This window comes from Cetorhinus maximus, chromosome 7 (assembly GCF_964194155.1).
Source record: "Cetorhinus maximus chromosome 7, sCetMax3.hap1.1, whole genome shotgun sequence".
Taxonomy (NCBI): Eukaryota; Metazoa; Chordata; class Chondrichthyes; order Lamniformes; family Cetorhinidae; genus Cetorhinus; species Cetorhinus maximus.
In genome coordinates this window covers 6227500-6241314 of record NC_135885.1, presented here as the reverse complement: position 1 = coordinate 6241314, position 13815 = coordinate 6227500, and the positions used below count along the sequence as shown (strand labels likewise).

General features: G+C 46.3%; 1 protein-coding gene across 2 annotated transcripts in view; it reads right to left on the bottom strand.

Annotated features, from left to right (window-relative positions):
• Positions 1–13815, bottom strand: part of LOC144682565 (BTB/POZ domain-containing protein KCTD14-like) — a 1380231-nt gene that overhangs the window by 124012 nt on the left and 1242404 nt on the right. The window lies entirely within an intron of this gene.

The window sequence follows — 13815 nt, the reverse complement described above, 5'->3', positions numbered from 1 at the left end:
CGTGCAGGATTGCTCGCGGGTTCCCGGAGGAGGCCCCTCATTCAAAGGCACTCAGTGCCTGACCGTGGGGCCCGGTATGGGGAAGGGGGAGGCCTGCTGAGAACCACCCCCTGCCCTTGCTACTGAACCCCCCCACACCACCATCCCCCATCCCACCATCACTCACCTCCTGCCTGGGACCCAGCAACAGCACTGGGTCTCGGGTGGGTGTTGTACCAGCAGCAACCACAGCCTCCCGGTGGCACTGCTGTTCAACAGAGCAGCTGGCCTCTGATTGGCCGGCAGCACTGGGCAGGCAGGACTTCTCCCCGGGTCCTAGATCCAGGGGGTAGGGGGAAGGCCCACTGCTGGCCTGTCAAGCGCGTGAGCGGCACAAGGTGCCAATGGGCCTTTCTGGAAAGAGATGACTTGGGGCTTTTGCTGGCACTCCAGTTGACAGCTGAGACTCCAGTTGCCTCCACAAGATTCCAGCCATACTGTCTTTGTTAGGCAGTGAATTTGGCTTGGGACACCCATTAACCCGTTCTGAGCAAAGGTACCAGACCTCCTTATCACATTCCAGTTGATTACAGCCAACTGAGCTACCCTGACCCAAGTACAGGCCACAGCTCTCTCATTCTCCTTTATTTCTGCAGATGACTAATCTTTTCTAAGTTTAATTTCGGCTGGTTACTCATCAGCCATCCGGTTGTCTCACTTCTCCTTTTGCCCCAGTCAGCTTACACCACTTCCTGATTATCTGTAGGATCCAGAAGCCCATGAGGTGACACAGGGGACAAAAATATCTCAATGGTGTAAGGCCCAGCACCCCATGTTTCAATCCAACGCTTATTTTAATTGGGTAATGAACAAAAAACCGGAGGATTCTTAGATATTCCCACAGGTTACTGACCCATTCTGTTCCTTCTGTCCGACAGGGTGGAATTTAATCCCTTCTCCCCGTGGCCAGTTTGGCGGTGGGCGTGGGGAGTGGGCAGCATTTAGTCGGGCAGAAGTGGGAGCCCTGCCACTTTCCCGCCTCCGCACCGATTAGGTCCATGGCAGGAAAACTCGTAGACGGCCTTCCCACTCCGCTGCCAATTGAGGACCTCCAACTGCTGAGGCCCCAAGTTCTGGAATTCCCAATCTCTTTAATCTCTTTTCTAAATCCCTTTATCTCTCTTTCCTCCCTCTAAGACACTCCTTAAAAGCTAACTTTGACCAAGCTTTCCTACCTGTCCTGTTTGTCTTTTTTATTCATTTACAAGATGTGGGTGTCGCTGGCTGGGTCAACATTTTTTGCCCATCCCTAATTGCCCTTGAGAAGGTGGTGGTGAGCTGCCTTCTTGAACCGCTGCAGTCCATGTGGTGTAGGTACACCCACAGTGCTGTTAGGGAGGGAGTTCCAGGATTTGGACCCAGCGACAGTGAAGGAATGGCCGATTATATTTCCAAATCAGGATGGTGAGTGGCTTGGAGGGGAACTTCCAGGTGGTGGTGTTCCCATGTGTTTACTGCCCTTGTCCTTCGAGATGGTAGTGGTCGTGGGTTTGGAAGGTCCTGTCGAGGGAGCCTCACTGTCACACGAGGGGACAAGTCTTAAAAATGTTTCTTTCCTTTATTAAAATTTTTCAAAATCAAATTAATCTCCCTGAGGTAGCTCCGTGCCTCAGGGGGATTTCTGCGCTCTTTCGTGTGCGTGCGTGAAAGAGCGTAGGCCCCCGACTTAGCTTCCTTCCCCCCGCCCAGCACAGGGAATGTTCAGCGCTTCTGGGTGCCCTTCACGCTGGGCAGGCCTTAATCGGCCTGCCCACGTAAAATGGCGGCACGCCCACTCCCGCACAGCCCCACAACCCCCCCCCCCACCCCCGACAAGGAGAAAATTCTCCCTCTAGTGCCAACAATTTGTGGGTAGTGATCACCCTCCCCTCCATCCCTCCGCCCTCCCCCATCCTCCCACCACCCCCCCCCACTCCCCTCCAAATAAGACTTAATGGAGGTTTTGGAGATTACTCACCATAGTTAACGTGCGCCCGTTAATGGCTCTTAAAGGAGCCTGCCTCACTGACATACTATATCTTGCAGAAATATGTCGTAAGTGTACTTCTTAAAGCTGTGAATCGTGTTTTTGAATATAATGCTGGATGTGAATGTTCTTTGGTACCTCTTTTCTCACTAATCCTGTAATGTGAAGCCTCTATATTTTTTATTTAGGGTGAATTCCGGCTCAGCTCTCTCTGGTACTCTTGTGGCAGCGTCCCCCTGCTGTTGAGCCTGTGCTGCCCTCGGGTTGCTGGGAAACCCAGGCTAAGAGTTCGGGAGTGGGCACAATAGGAACAGGAGGAGGCCATTCGGCCCCTCAAGGCTGTCCCATTCTTCAGTTAGGTCATGGCTGATCTTCAGTGTGACTCCCGTCTTGGTTCCACAATCCACCGCTCACCGAGTTTAAAAAGGAGTCGAGCGGATGAGTGGTGTGGTTAGGCGGCTGGGTGTTAACAGCCTTGCTGGTTTGAGGGAAGGAGTTCCACAGGTTTCAGCCTCCGGGGAGAAATGAGATGGAGTTGCAGCGGGCGCGATGAATTTTGATTTCAGTGCAGTGTGTCGATCAGATAATGGGGGTCCTAACTTGAAAGGGTGGGGAGGTGGGGAACACAAGCCCCCAAATCGGGCGGAGAACCAGAGAATCCGAAGGTTCCCCACAATTCTCTTAAATGTCCCCAAATGGCTCACCCCTCCTGACCTCTTCCCGATTACCCACTAGGTGGGAGCAGCACGGCAAGATCCTATAGGCAGTAATGTGATGATGACCAGATCCCCTGTAGTTTTTTTATATAAGTGATATTAGTTGAGGGATAAACATTGCCCCAGCACGTTCAGGGAGAACTCACCAGTTTTCCTCGAATTAGTGCCACAGGGACCTTCACAATCCAACGAAGAGGGCAGACAGGGCCTGGGTTTAACCTGAAAGATGGCACCTCTGACAGGGCAGCACTTCCTCAGTCCTGCACTGAGAGCGTCAGCCTCAATTATGTGCCGAAGTCTGTGGGGTGGGACTTGAATCTGCAACCTTCTGATTGAAAGGTGAGAGTGTTATCTACTGAGCCATGTAAAAATTTGAGCTAGTGAACAAGTGATCAAAACTGTTTTAAGAATATTGTTAGTAGATTAAGATTAATCTTGTGTGATAGTTAGACTGTCTTGTTACTGAAGCTGTGAATTGCCTGGCACTGTGTAATTTAAACACTGTGATTTTTTTATATGTTAAATGAAAGCACACAAAAAGACAAATAAACTTTCTGTTATTGAAACTTAGCATCGTGGCTTTTTTTCTGTTTAAAATTTGATTTTAATGGAAGACTTGCATTTCTATAGCGCATTACATGACTTCAGGATGTCACAAAGCACTTCATAGCCAATGAAGTACCTGTGTAGCCACCGATGTAATGTAGGAGTCATAGCTTGCTGCGCACAGCAAGCTCCCACAAACAGTCACGTGATAATTGATTTTTTTTTTTTAAATACTGACCAAGGAGAATTCCCTTGCTCCTCTTTGTAATGGCGCCATGGAATCATTTTTATCTGCCTGAGGGAATAAGCCACCAATTTATAGGAACATTGAATTTAGGAGCAGGAGGAGGCCATTCAGCCCTTCGTGCCTGCTCCACCATTCAATGTGATCGTAGCTGATCTGGTTGTGGTCTCAGCTCCTCTTTCCTGTCTGCCCCCCCCATAACCCTTGACCCCCCCCCCCCCTTGTCTATCAAAAATCTGTCTAACTCCGTCTTGGGTAAAGTCAATGACCCAGTCTCCACTGCTTTCTGGGGAAGAGAATTACACATGCTAACGACCCCCTTGAGAGAAAAAAAAATTCTCATCTCTGTCGTAAATGGTAGGCCTCTTACCCTAAACTGTGTCCCCAAGTTCTCATCTCTCCCACAACAGGAAACATCCTCACGATAGCTACCCTATCAAATCCCCTCAGGATCTTATATATTTCAATAAGATCACCTCCCATTCTTCTAAACTCCAATGGGTATAGGCCCAACCTGCTCAATCTTTCTTCATAAGATAAGCTCCTCATCCTAGGAATGAGTTGAGTGAACCTTCTCTGAACTGCTTCTAATACAGTTATATCTTTTTGCAAATAAGGAGACCAAAACTGTACACAGCACTCAAGATGTGGCCTCACCAAGGGCCCTGTACAGTTGCAGTATAGCTTCCTCACATTTATATTCCATTCCTCATGCAATAAACACCAACACTCCATTTGCCTTCCTAATCACTTGCTGTACCTGCCTACTAACTTTAACATCTCATCCAAAATATAGTACCACTGACAGTGCAGCACTACCCCTGTACTACTATTGGAAGTGCCAGCCTACAATTTGTATTGCTGGGGTGGAGCTTAAACCCACAACCTTCGGACTCAGAGAGTGATAATGTCACCAATTAAATCAGATAGCAAGGGCCAACCAGTCGCTTGTTGGTATTTATTCTCTGTCATAAATGCTTTAATCTCAGAAAATGGTTCAACTTCAAGGACAAAGAATATTCTGGAAGAATTTGTGTTTTTTAAAAGACACAGTCCCTTAAGGGGTTAATGCAAGTTGCTGCTGTTCCTGGAATTGACAGCATTTTACAAGAAAAGGTAATTGAGCAGTTTTAAGGAAGTTGGGAACCTCTTGAATCTGGTGGACTGTTTACAAAAGGGTCACGTGGTGGTTCATGGATTTGGAAGAATCCATGCCTAGAAAACGGTGATAAAAAGCTGGTAGGCTGGTTTTGCTTTGGGAAGGAAACAAGGAGGATCAGCTGCTTGGGTAAAGGAGACCGACAGTTGCTGAAGCTCCAAAACCAATCCAAAGCAAGGAGTGAATGGAAGTTGGCTCCAGAGTCACTCTATGTTCTGAAATCTACTGACTGCAAGTTTACCGTGAAGTCCAACTTAAAAGTGTTATCGATTGTTTGGCAGAGAGGACACCATTTCAAGGACTCCACTGTCTACCCTTTTCCCTTGAACCATTGATGTGCGTGTGTGTGTGTGTGTGTGTGAGAGTAAGTGAGTACGCATTCGGGTATTTAGAGTAATTATTATACTTTCATATTTCATATTGTATTTTAAGTGGAATATAATTTGGACAAACGTGAAATCGTTTATTTTGGCAGGAAGAAGAAAAAAGAAGCTTATTATCTAAGTGGTGAGAGATTGCAGAGCTCTGAGATGCAGAGGGATCTGGATGTCCTAGTGCGTGAATCACAAAAGGTTAGTATGCAGGTGCAGCAGGTAATTAGAAAAGCTAATGGAATCTTATCATCTATTGTGAGGGGAATTGATTACAAAAGTAGGGAGGTTATGCTTCCGTTGTACAGGGCATTGGTGAGACCACATTTGGAGCATTGTGTACAGTATTGGTCTCCTTTATTTAAAGAAAGATGTAAATGTGTTAGAAGCAGTTCATGGAAGGTTTCCCAGACTAATACCAGGAATGGGTAGGTTGCTTTATGAGGAAAGGCTGGACAGGTTAGGCTTGTATCCACTGGAATTTAGAAGAGTAAGAGGCAACTTAATTGAAATCTTTAAGATCCTGAGGGGTCTTGACAGGGTGGATGTGGAGAGGATGTTTCCTCTTGTGGGAGAATCTAGAACTAGGGGTCACTGTTTAAAAATAAGGAGTTGCTCATTTAAGACAGAGATGATGAGAAATTTTTTCCCTGAGGGTTGTGAGTCTTTGGAACTGTCTCCCTCAAAAGCCAGTGGAAGCAGAGTCTTTGAATATTTTTAAGGCGGAGCTAGATAGATTCTTGATTAACAAGGGGGTGAAAGGTTATCAGGGGTAGCCAGGAATGTGGGGCTGAGGTTACATTTAGATCAGCCATGACCTTATTGAATGGTGGAGCAGGCTCGAGGGGCCGAGTGGCCTACTCCTGCTCCTAATTCATATGTTGTTATGAATGTTAATAAGCTTTGCCTTTCTATTTGACAAGACTAGTATTATAATAAACTAATAATTCTATGGTTTATTGAAGAAATTTGGGCTTGAGTGGTCACTCTGAGATTAATAGGTAAAGCACATATTTGGACATATTGCTAGCTGGAAATATCATTTAAATATATGTTGTGGCCTGTGAAGTAGTGGAACTAGAGACAGACAGTGCACTGCTCCCATCTCGGTCTCCACAAGAGCAGTACCCTCATCCCCCCTGCCTGCCCAGTCCCTGTATTCCTTTAATACCTCTTTCCTTCAAACCATTCCCCTGTTACTCTAAGAAGGTAGTAGGTGCCATTTCCAAGGGCAATATGAGCCCCACCCATTGTGAAACTGGAATCAGTTAGTAGCCCAAACCAAGCCGTGGTGTCAGGTTATCACGAGAGGTGCCTGGGCTCAGTGGGTAACACTCCTGTCTCTGAGCTAGAAGGCTGGAGCAAGTTGCAACCCAGACATTTTCATGCACAATTGTTTGCTGAAACTTCAGTGCAATGCCAAGGATGTGCCTGGGGTGCTGCCTTTTGGATGAGATCTTGAACTGAGGCCTCATCTGCCTGTGGATATTAAGATCCCAGGGCACTATTTGAAGAAGAACGAGAGATCTCCCCTGAGCCCTCGCCAATATTTATCCCATAATCAAGAACACAAAACCAGATTATCTGGTCATTATTCTACTGCTGGTCGTGGGAGCTTGCTATGCGTTTGACAGTCACGTTTCCTATATTACAACAGTGACCACACTTCAAAAATGCTGAAAAGCACGTTGAGACATGCTGAGATTGTGAAAAGTGCTGTGTAAATGGAAGTCTTTCTCTTTCAATGAAGGACAATGTTGAACCAGTTGGGTTTTTACAACATTTATTGCTCATCCCTAGTTGCCCTTGAGAAGGTGGTGGTGAGCTGCCTTCTTGAACCGCTGCAGTCCATGTGGTGTAGGTACACCCGCAGTGCTGTTAGGTAGGGAGTTCCAGGGTTTTGATCCAACGACCCAGCTTATCTCTGTTTGGCACAAAATGTTTTGTGAATTTGGTTGCAAAAGCCCGGATTAAGGACGCTGCTTGATGTTGGATTCTGGAACATTCCGGGAGCTGGAGAGCCACCTCCACGTTACAAAGGGGACTACACTTCAGAAGTACTTCATTGGCTGTAAAGTGCTTTGTGATATGAACGGCTCTTCAAACAAGCAAGTTCCCCTCTCTGCCTTTGCGTTCCGCTATTAAATCCAGCTCCCTTATCCTGGAGTCACATTCAAAGATCCGCTCCGGACTAGATCTGTGAGTCTGCTGCTGGGATAACGGAGTTGGACTCATCAGTGTTGGACAGGGAGGCCTCAGACACCGGCCTCCCAGAACCCAAACTAAAGCAGCACCAATGTTGAAACTGGCTTTGAGGTTACAAGAGTGGGGAAGAGGCTGCATTGCCCCTGCTCACATGCACTGTGTTCCCTTCACCTCTTGCGTGTGACTTGACAACAAGACCCTTGGACACATCCCCCTTCTGCTGATGAGTGTCCTACTCCCAGCCAGAAGGGTCCATTGTTGAGGGAGCCCGAGGGGGCCTCAATCCTTTTTCTTCCTCTTAGGCAGGGTTCTGAAGCCCTAATCATCAGCCTGTGACTGGAGAGCAGCCTTTCTTGAGTAAATCCCCTTACCCCGGGGACGCATCCAATAGCAGATGGTGGCTCAGGTGATTAAATGAGATGTGAAGGAGAAGGAGCTGTGTTTATATGTCGGTGCCTGGCCAATCTGTTGAACAGTGTTGATTGACTGACATTAGACCCTATCAGCCATCTGGGAGCAGTTAAATAGAATCTACTCAACAGTGGCCCCAGGCTGAGCCGGCCTGCTGATCTTTAACACGTTCATTGCCTGTGTTAAATGCTGGTTTGATCAGTTTCACAAACAGAAACCTAACTGCAAGGAAGGAATTAGGCTCAATCTTCATAAAGCCATTGTGCAACTAGGGGCTGGAAGCTGTATAGAACCCCTCAGGCTGTACGACTGACGTTGAATGTATACAGCAAATATTACACACATCAAAATTGTATTGAAGCACCTCAGAATGCAACATGAATCTATGTAGAAAATTTGAATATTATTGCACTTCCTGTAATGACCATTTTGAAATGTTGTGTAATATTCTTTTTAGATATTTTATGAATAAAGTACATTTTTGCAAAAAACACAACTCTGTGTGTATTGTGTATTGACCCCTGCAACCACACTTTAAGAAGGGCGTCAAGGTCTTGAAGAGGGTGGAAAGGAGATATACTAGAATGGTGCCAGGGACTGAGTGGAGAGACTGGAGAAGCTGGGATTGTTCTCCTTAGAGCAGAGAAGGTTCAAAAGAAGATTCAATAGAGGTGTTCAAGGGTTTTGGTGGTGTAAATAAGGATAAGCTGTTTCCAGTGGCAGGAGGATTGGCAATCGGAGGGACACAGATCACAGAATCACAATATTGTTACAGCACAGAAGGGGCAGCTAGGCCCGTCATGTCCACACTGGCTCTCTGAATGAGCAGTTCACCTAGCGCCATTCTCCCTACTTTCTCCTTGTAACCCTGCACATTCTTCCTCTTCAGATAATAATCCAATTCCCTCTGGAATGCCTCGATTGAACCTGCCTCGACCACCCTCTCAGGCAGCGAATCCCAGATCCTAACCACTTGCGATGTTAAAACGTTTCTCCTCGTGTAGCCATTGCTTCTTTTGCCAATATGTGCCCTCTCATTCTCAATCCCTCCAGCAATGGGAACAGTTTCTCCCTATCTACTCTGTCCAGACCCCTCATGATTTTGAACACCTCTATCAAATTTCCTCTCAGGCTTCTCTACTGCAAGGTAAACAGTTCCAACTTCTGCAACCTACCTTTGTAACTGCAGTTCCTCGTCGCCTGGAATCATTCTTGTGCATCTTTTCTGCACTCTCTCAAGTGCCTTCATGCCTTTATATACAAACATACATGCATACGAATTAGGAGCAGGAGTAGGCCACTCGGCCCCTCGAGCCTGTTCCGCCATTCAATAAGGTCATGGCTGATCTGAATGTAACCTCAGCTCCACATTCCCGCCTACCCCCGATAACCTTTCACCCCCTTGTTAATCAAGAACTTATCTAGCTCTGCCTTTAAAATATCCAAAGACTCTGCTTCCATTGCTTTTGAGGGAGAGAGTTCCAAAGACTCACGACCCTCTGAGAGAAAAAAAATCTCCTCATCTCTGTCTTAAATTTGCGACCCCTTATTTTTAAACCGTGACCCCCTTAGTTCTAGATTCTCCCACAAGAGGAAACATCCTCTCTGCACCCACCCTGTCAAGACCCCTCAGGACCTTTAAGGTATCAATCAAGTTACCTTTTACTCTTCTAAATTCCACTGGATACAAGCCTAACCTGTCCAACCTTTCCTCATAAGACAACCCATCCATTCCTGGAATTAGTCTAGTAACCCTTCTCAGAACTGCTTATAACGCATTTACATCATTGCTTAAATAAAGAGACCAGTACTGTACACAACACACCAGATGTGGTCTCATCAATGCCCTGTACAACTGAAGCATTACCTCCCTACTTTTGTAATCAATTCCCCTCACAATAAACAGTAGCATTCTATTAGCTTTCCTAAAACTTAATTTACCTGCATACTAGCTTTTTATGATTCACGCACTCGGACACCCAGACCCCTCTGAAGATGCCAAAATACGAAGGGCCCTCACTCCATGATCCAACCTTTCAGCAACCTTTCCCCCATTAACTGTTCGTCGGAGTCCACAGTCTCTGACTGGACAATGCGACAGTAGAGAAGGGAGTGGTGCTTGTTAACTTCTCCTATATGATTGTTTAGTGTTTATGCCAGTTAAGATGGCACACACTACTGCTACTGTGCGTTGGTGGTGGAGGGAGTGAATGAACACACACAACACCCCCTCTCTCACACACCCCCCCACCCGCACCAATACATACACCTCTCTCTCACACACCCCCCCTCTCTCACACACCCCCCCACCCGCACTAATACATACACCTCTCTCTCTCTCACACATCCCCCCTCTCTCACACATCCCCCCCACCCGCACTAATACATACACCTCTCTCTCTCTCACACACCCCCCCCACTCTCTCACACACACCCCCACCCGCACTAATACATACACCTCTCTCTCTCTCACACACACCCCTCCTCTCTCACACACCCCCCCCCCACCCGCACTAATACATACACCTCTCTCTCTCTCACACACCCCCCCTCTCTCACACACACACATGACCTCCCACTTTCAACTGCCCCTCCCCAACTGCCTATCCCCATTGATCACTGTGCTTTATGGCAAAGATCTGGCAAATGGAGTATAATGTGGGCGAAGGTGAAATTGTTCATTTTGGTAGGGAGAGTAAAGAAGGAGCTTATTATCTAAATGGTGAGAGGTCGCAGAGGTCTGAGATTCAGAGGGGTCTGGGTGTCCGAGTGCATGAATCATAAAAAGCTAGTATGCAGGTAAATTAAGTTTTAGGAAAGCTAATAGAATGCTATTGTTTATTGTGAGGGGAATTGATTACAAAAGTAGGGAGGTTATGCTTCAGTTGTACAGTTCTGTTGAAGAGTCATACGGACTCGAAACGTTAACTGTGTTCGTCTCCGCAGATGCTGCCAGACCTGCTGAGTTTTTCCAGGTATTTTTATTTTTGTTTTAAAAAAAGACTGAACGGTGTCTGCAGAGGTTAGCATGTCAACAGTGTTAAAAATTGTGTTCTATTCCAGCCCCTCACCCCACCAGAAACACACACACACACAGACACAGACAGAGACAGACTCACAAATAATCAAAAGAATGACCTTGTGACTAACCTGGCATCCTCTCGCATTACTTTTTGCTGATTTGTGCTATTATAATTTTATGGTGCAGTTATCTGGTGAGATTGCTTTTAACGTAATTGAATTTAAAGTGAGAGGGTGGTGGATCGTAATTGGAGGGGAATCAGTGAAATGTAGTTTTCAGATGTGAATCTTGATCCCAATAGCCTCTTCCCAATCACCACCACTCTCACTCATTTAAAAAAAAGATTCATTACCCATGTATATCATAATGGAATGAAAAGCATTTCAGAGAGTTTCTGTCACAAACTGGTTCATAAAAAAGTAAATGCCTTGCTGTTGTTCAAATTAAAATCACAGTTCTTTAAAGACAAGCATGAAAGTGCCTGATACCTTTTGATCTTTGGCTCGCTCTGTAACATTCGATTTTCTTCTGACCCACAAGGCATTAGCAAACTTTTATCTTCCAAGCAGATATCAGCATTTTCTCTGTCTGCTGACACAAATAAGCTTTAGCGATAAGAGCTCTCCACATTCAAATCACATTATATGTAGTGATAAATTACATAGGCATATAAACCCTACAGGTCCACTGACCCCCACCCACGCCCATCCCCACTCACCCCTGCTCATGCCTCTCACTAACTCCTCCTCACACTTCCCACTGACCCCCACTCATGTCCCCCACTAACCCCCGCTCATGCCTCCCACTCAACCCTGCTTAGGCCTCCTTCTGATCCCTGCTCACACCTATTGCTGACCCCCACTCATGCCTCCCATTCACCCCCACTCATGCCTCTTGCTGACCCCCACTCACGCCTCCCATTCACCCCCACTCATGCCTCTTGCTGACCCCCACTCACACCTCCCATTCACCCCAACTCATGCCTCTTTCTGACCCCCAATCACGCCTCCCACTCAACCCACTCACACCTCTTGCTGACCCCCACTCATGCCTCTTGCTGACCTCCGCTCATGCCTCCCGCTCACCCTCTAATGGTTACCTTGCCTGGAGGTTTCTTTAATTGCTCACAGTGATCGGTGGGATTGTCATTCTTGGATGTTGTTCCAGGTTGCATTTGGGATCTTGTCCTTGATGCAATAGGACTGTACGGTGGTTGAGGAGCTGGAATGGATCTGATTTGTCCTCGGTTATGCTTCACTGTTGCGCCTTTGTGTGGAGTGACTTCATAGGACCTTGGATCCGAAAAAATGCTCATCACGTTGGTTGGTTGCCATGTACCTTTTATGGGATCCTAGATGTAAACTTGTTGTCCAAACTGTAAACTTGGCAATTCCATACCTGCATTTTTATCGTGTATGTTGGTTATCTTTTCTTGTATTTCCAATAGTTACTCCCTAGTTTCTGAGAGAGTAGAATGGGTAAGAGTAGGTTAATTGGTATGCATTGGTCTGCCAAACATGAGCTCTACCGGTGATGGAATCATTGCAATTAAAGATGTTACTGTCGGGTGTAACATTGCAATGTGTAGATCTTGCTTGGTCTGTCTATATTCGAGAATTAGGGATTTCACCTTGCAAATCGTTCATTCAGCTAAGCTGTTAGATCTAGTGTAATGAGGAGAAGAAGTAGTGTGATCGATATTTCACTTTTCACACATATCCTGAAATGGCTTAGCAATAAATTGAGGACCATTATCTGTAATGATCTTTCTAGGCATACTAAATAAATTGATAATAGTACTTAGAGTGTACACAACAATTGTGCTTGACGTATTGTGCAAGTGTCAAATAATGGGGTACTTGGTAAAGTAGTTGATGATGACGATGAAATTAGTGCCATGGACATGAAAGAGGTTGGATGTGATTTTGGACCAAGGATGAGTAGGAACTTCATATGGAATCAATGTTGCTTTGTGCTGACTCGTCATATGCTCTTGATATGCCTCGCATGTCTTGACAATGACTTCAATGTCACGCCTCCCACTCACCCCCACTCATGCCTCTCATTAACTCCTCCTCACACTTCCCACTGAACCCCACTCACTTCTCCCACTGACCCCCACTCATGCCTCCCACTCAACTCTGCTTAGGTCTCCCCCTGATCTCCGCTCACACCTCTCACTGACCCCCGCTTACACCCCTTGCTGACCCCCACTCATGCCTCCCACTCAATCCGCTCACACCTCTTGCTGACCTCTGCTCATGTCTCCCACTCACCCCCTAATGGTAACCTGGACTGGAGGTTTATTTTATTGCCCAGCCAAGAGACTTGTGAGTGTTCTCATCCGATCAATGCCCATGTGTGAGTGGTGACATTGTTGAAGAATGCCAAGTCGCGAAGATTCTGGTATGATGACCTGCCTGCCTTTAAAATTGACTCCCTGGGAGATGCCTAGCTCATCCTGGTAAGGCCAAAATGATCTCACATGTTCATGGATATGCTGAATCGATTAGGCCATCCTCCAATGATAGTTTCTGTAGTGTAGAACCTTTTGCCGGTTCTTCTTGCAGCTGTTTTGTGCAAAAGGTAACAGATCAATTGATGGACTTGCATTCTCCTGCAAGTGTAACTGTTGTGGTCATTTGAAACTGCAAAATTTGTCAAAACATCCTGGATATTCCGATGTTAGGTCAGGAACTGAGCTGATGAGAGTAGCTTTTGAGGTTGATCTGCCATATGAGGTCTGACTGGTTCTATGGGCTGTTACTACTGTGAGGTCACAGCATGCCGGTAGACCTGTAATCGCTGGACCGTTGGTCTCCATGAAGTGGAATATCTGTGACACCCAGGAGGACTGATTCTGTTTGCACTCCAGGACTATGGATCCTGCAGATGGAATTAGTGAAGTGTTGTACACTGAAGGCTTCACCATAATAGGTTTCACCATGGCCTTCCACGTCTGTGGATATTTGCCTAGTAGAACCCGCAGAAGTGGTGTGTTGGCACTTGCCCCTGTGTCAATCTTTGGCAATAATGAATAATTACCAACTTTCTTAGTGAAGGTAATTCAAATCTTGGCAAACACTTCAGACAGCAGGTGTGACAGCATTTATGTTTTCCACAAGATTGACGGTGT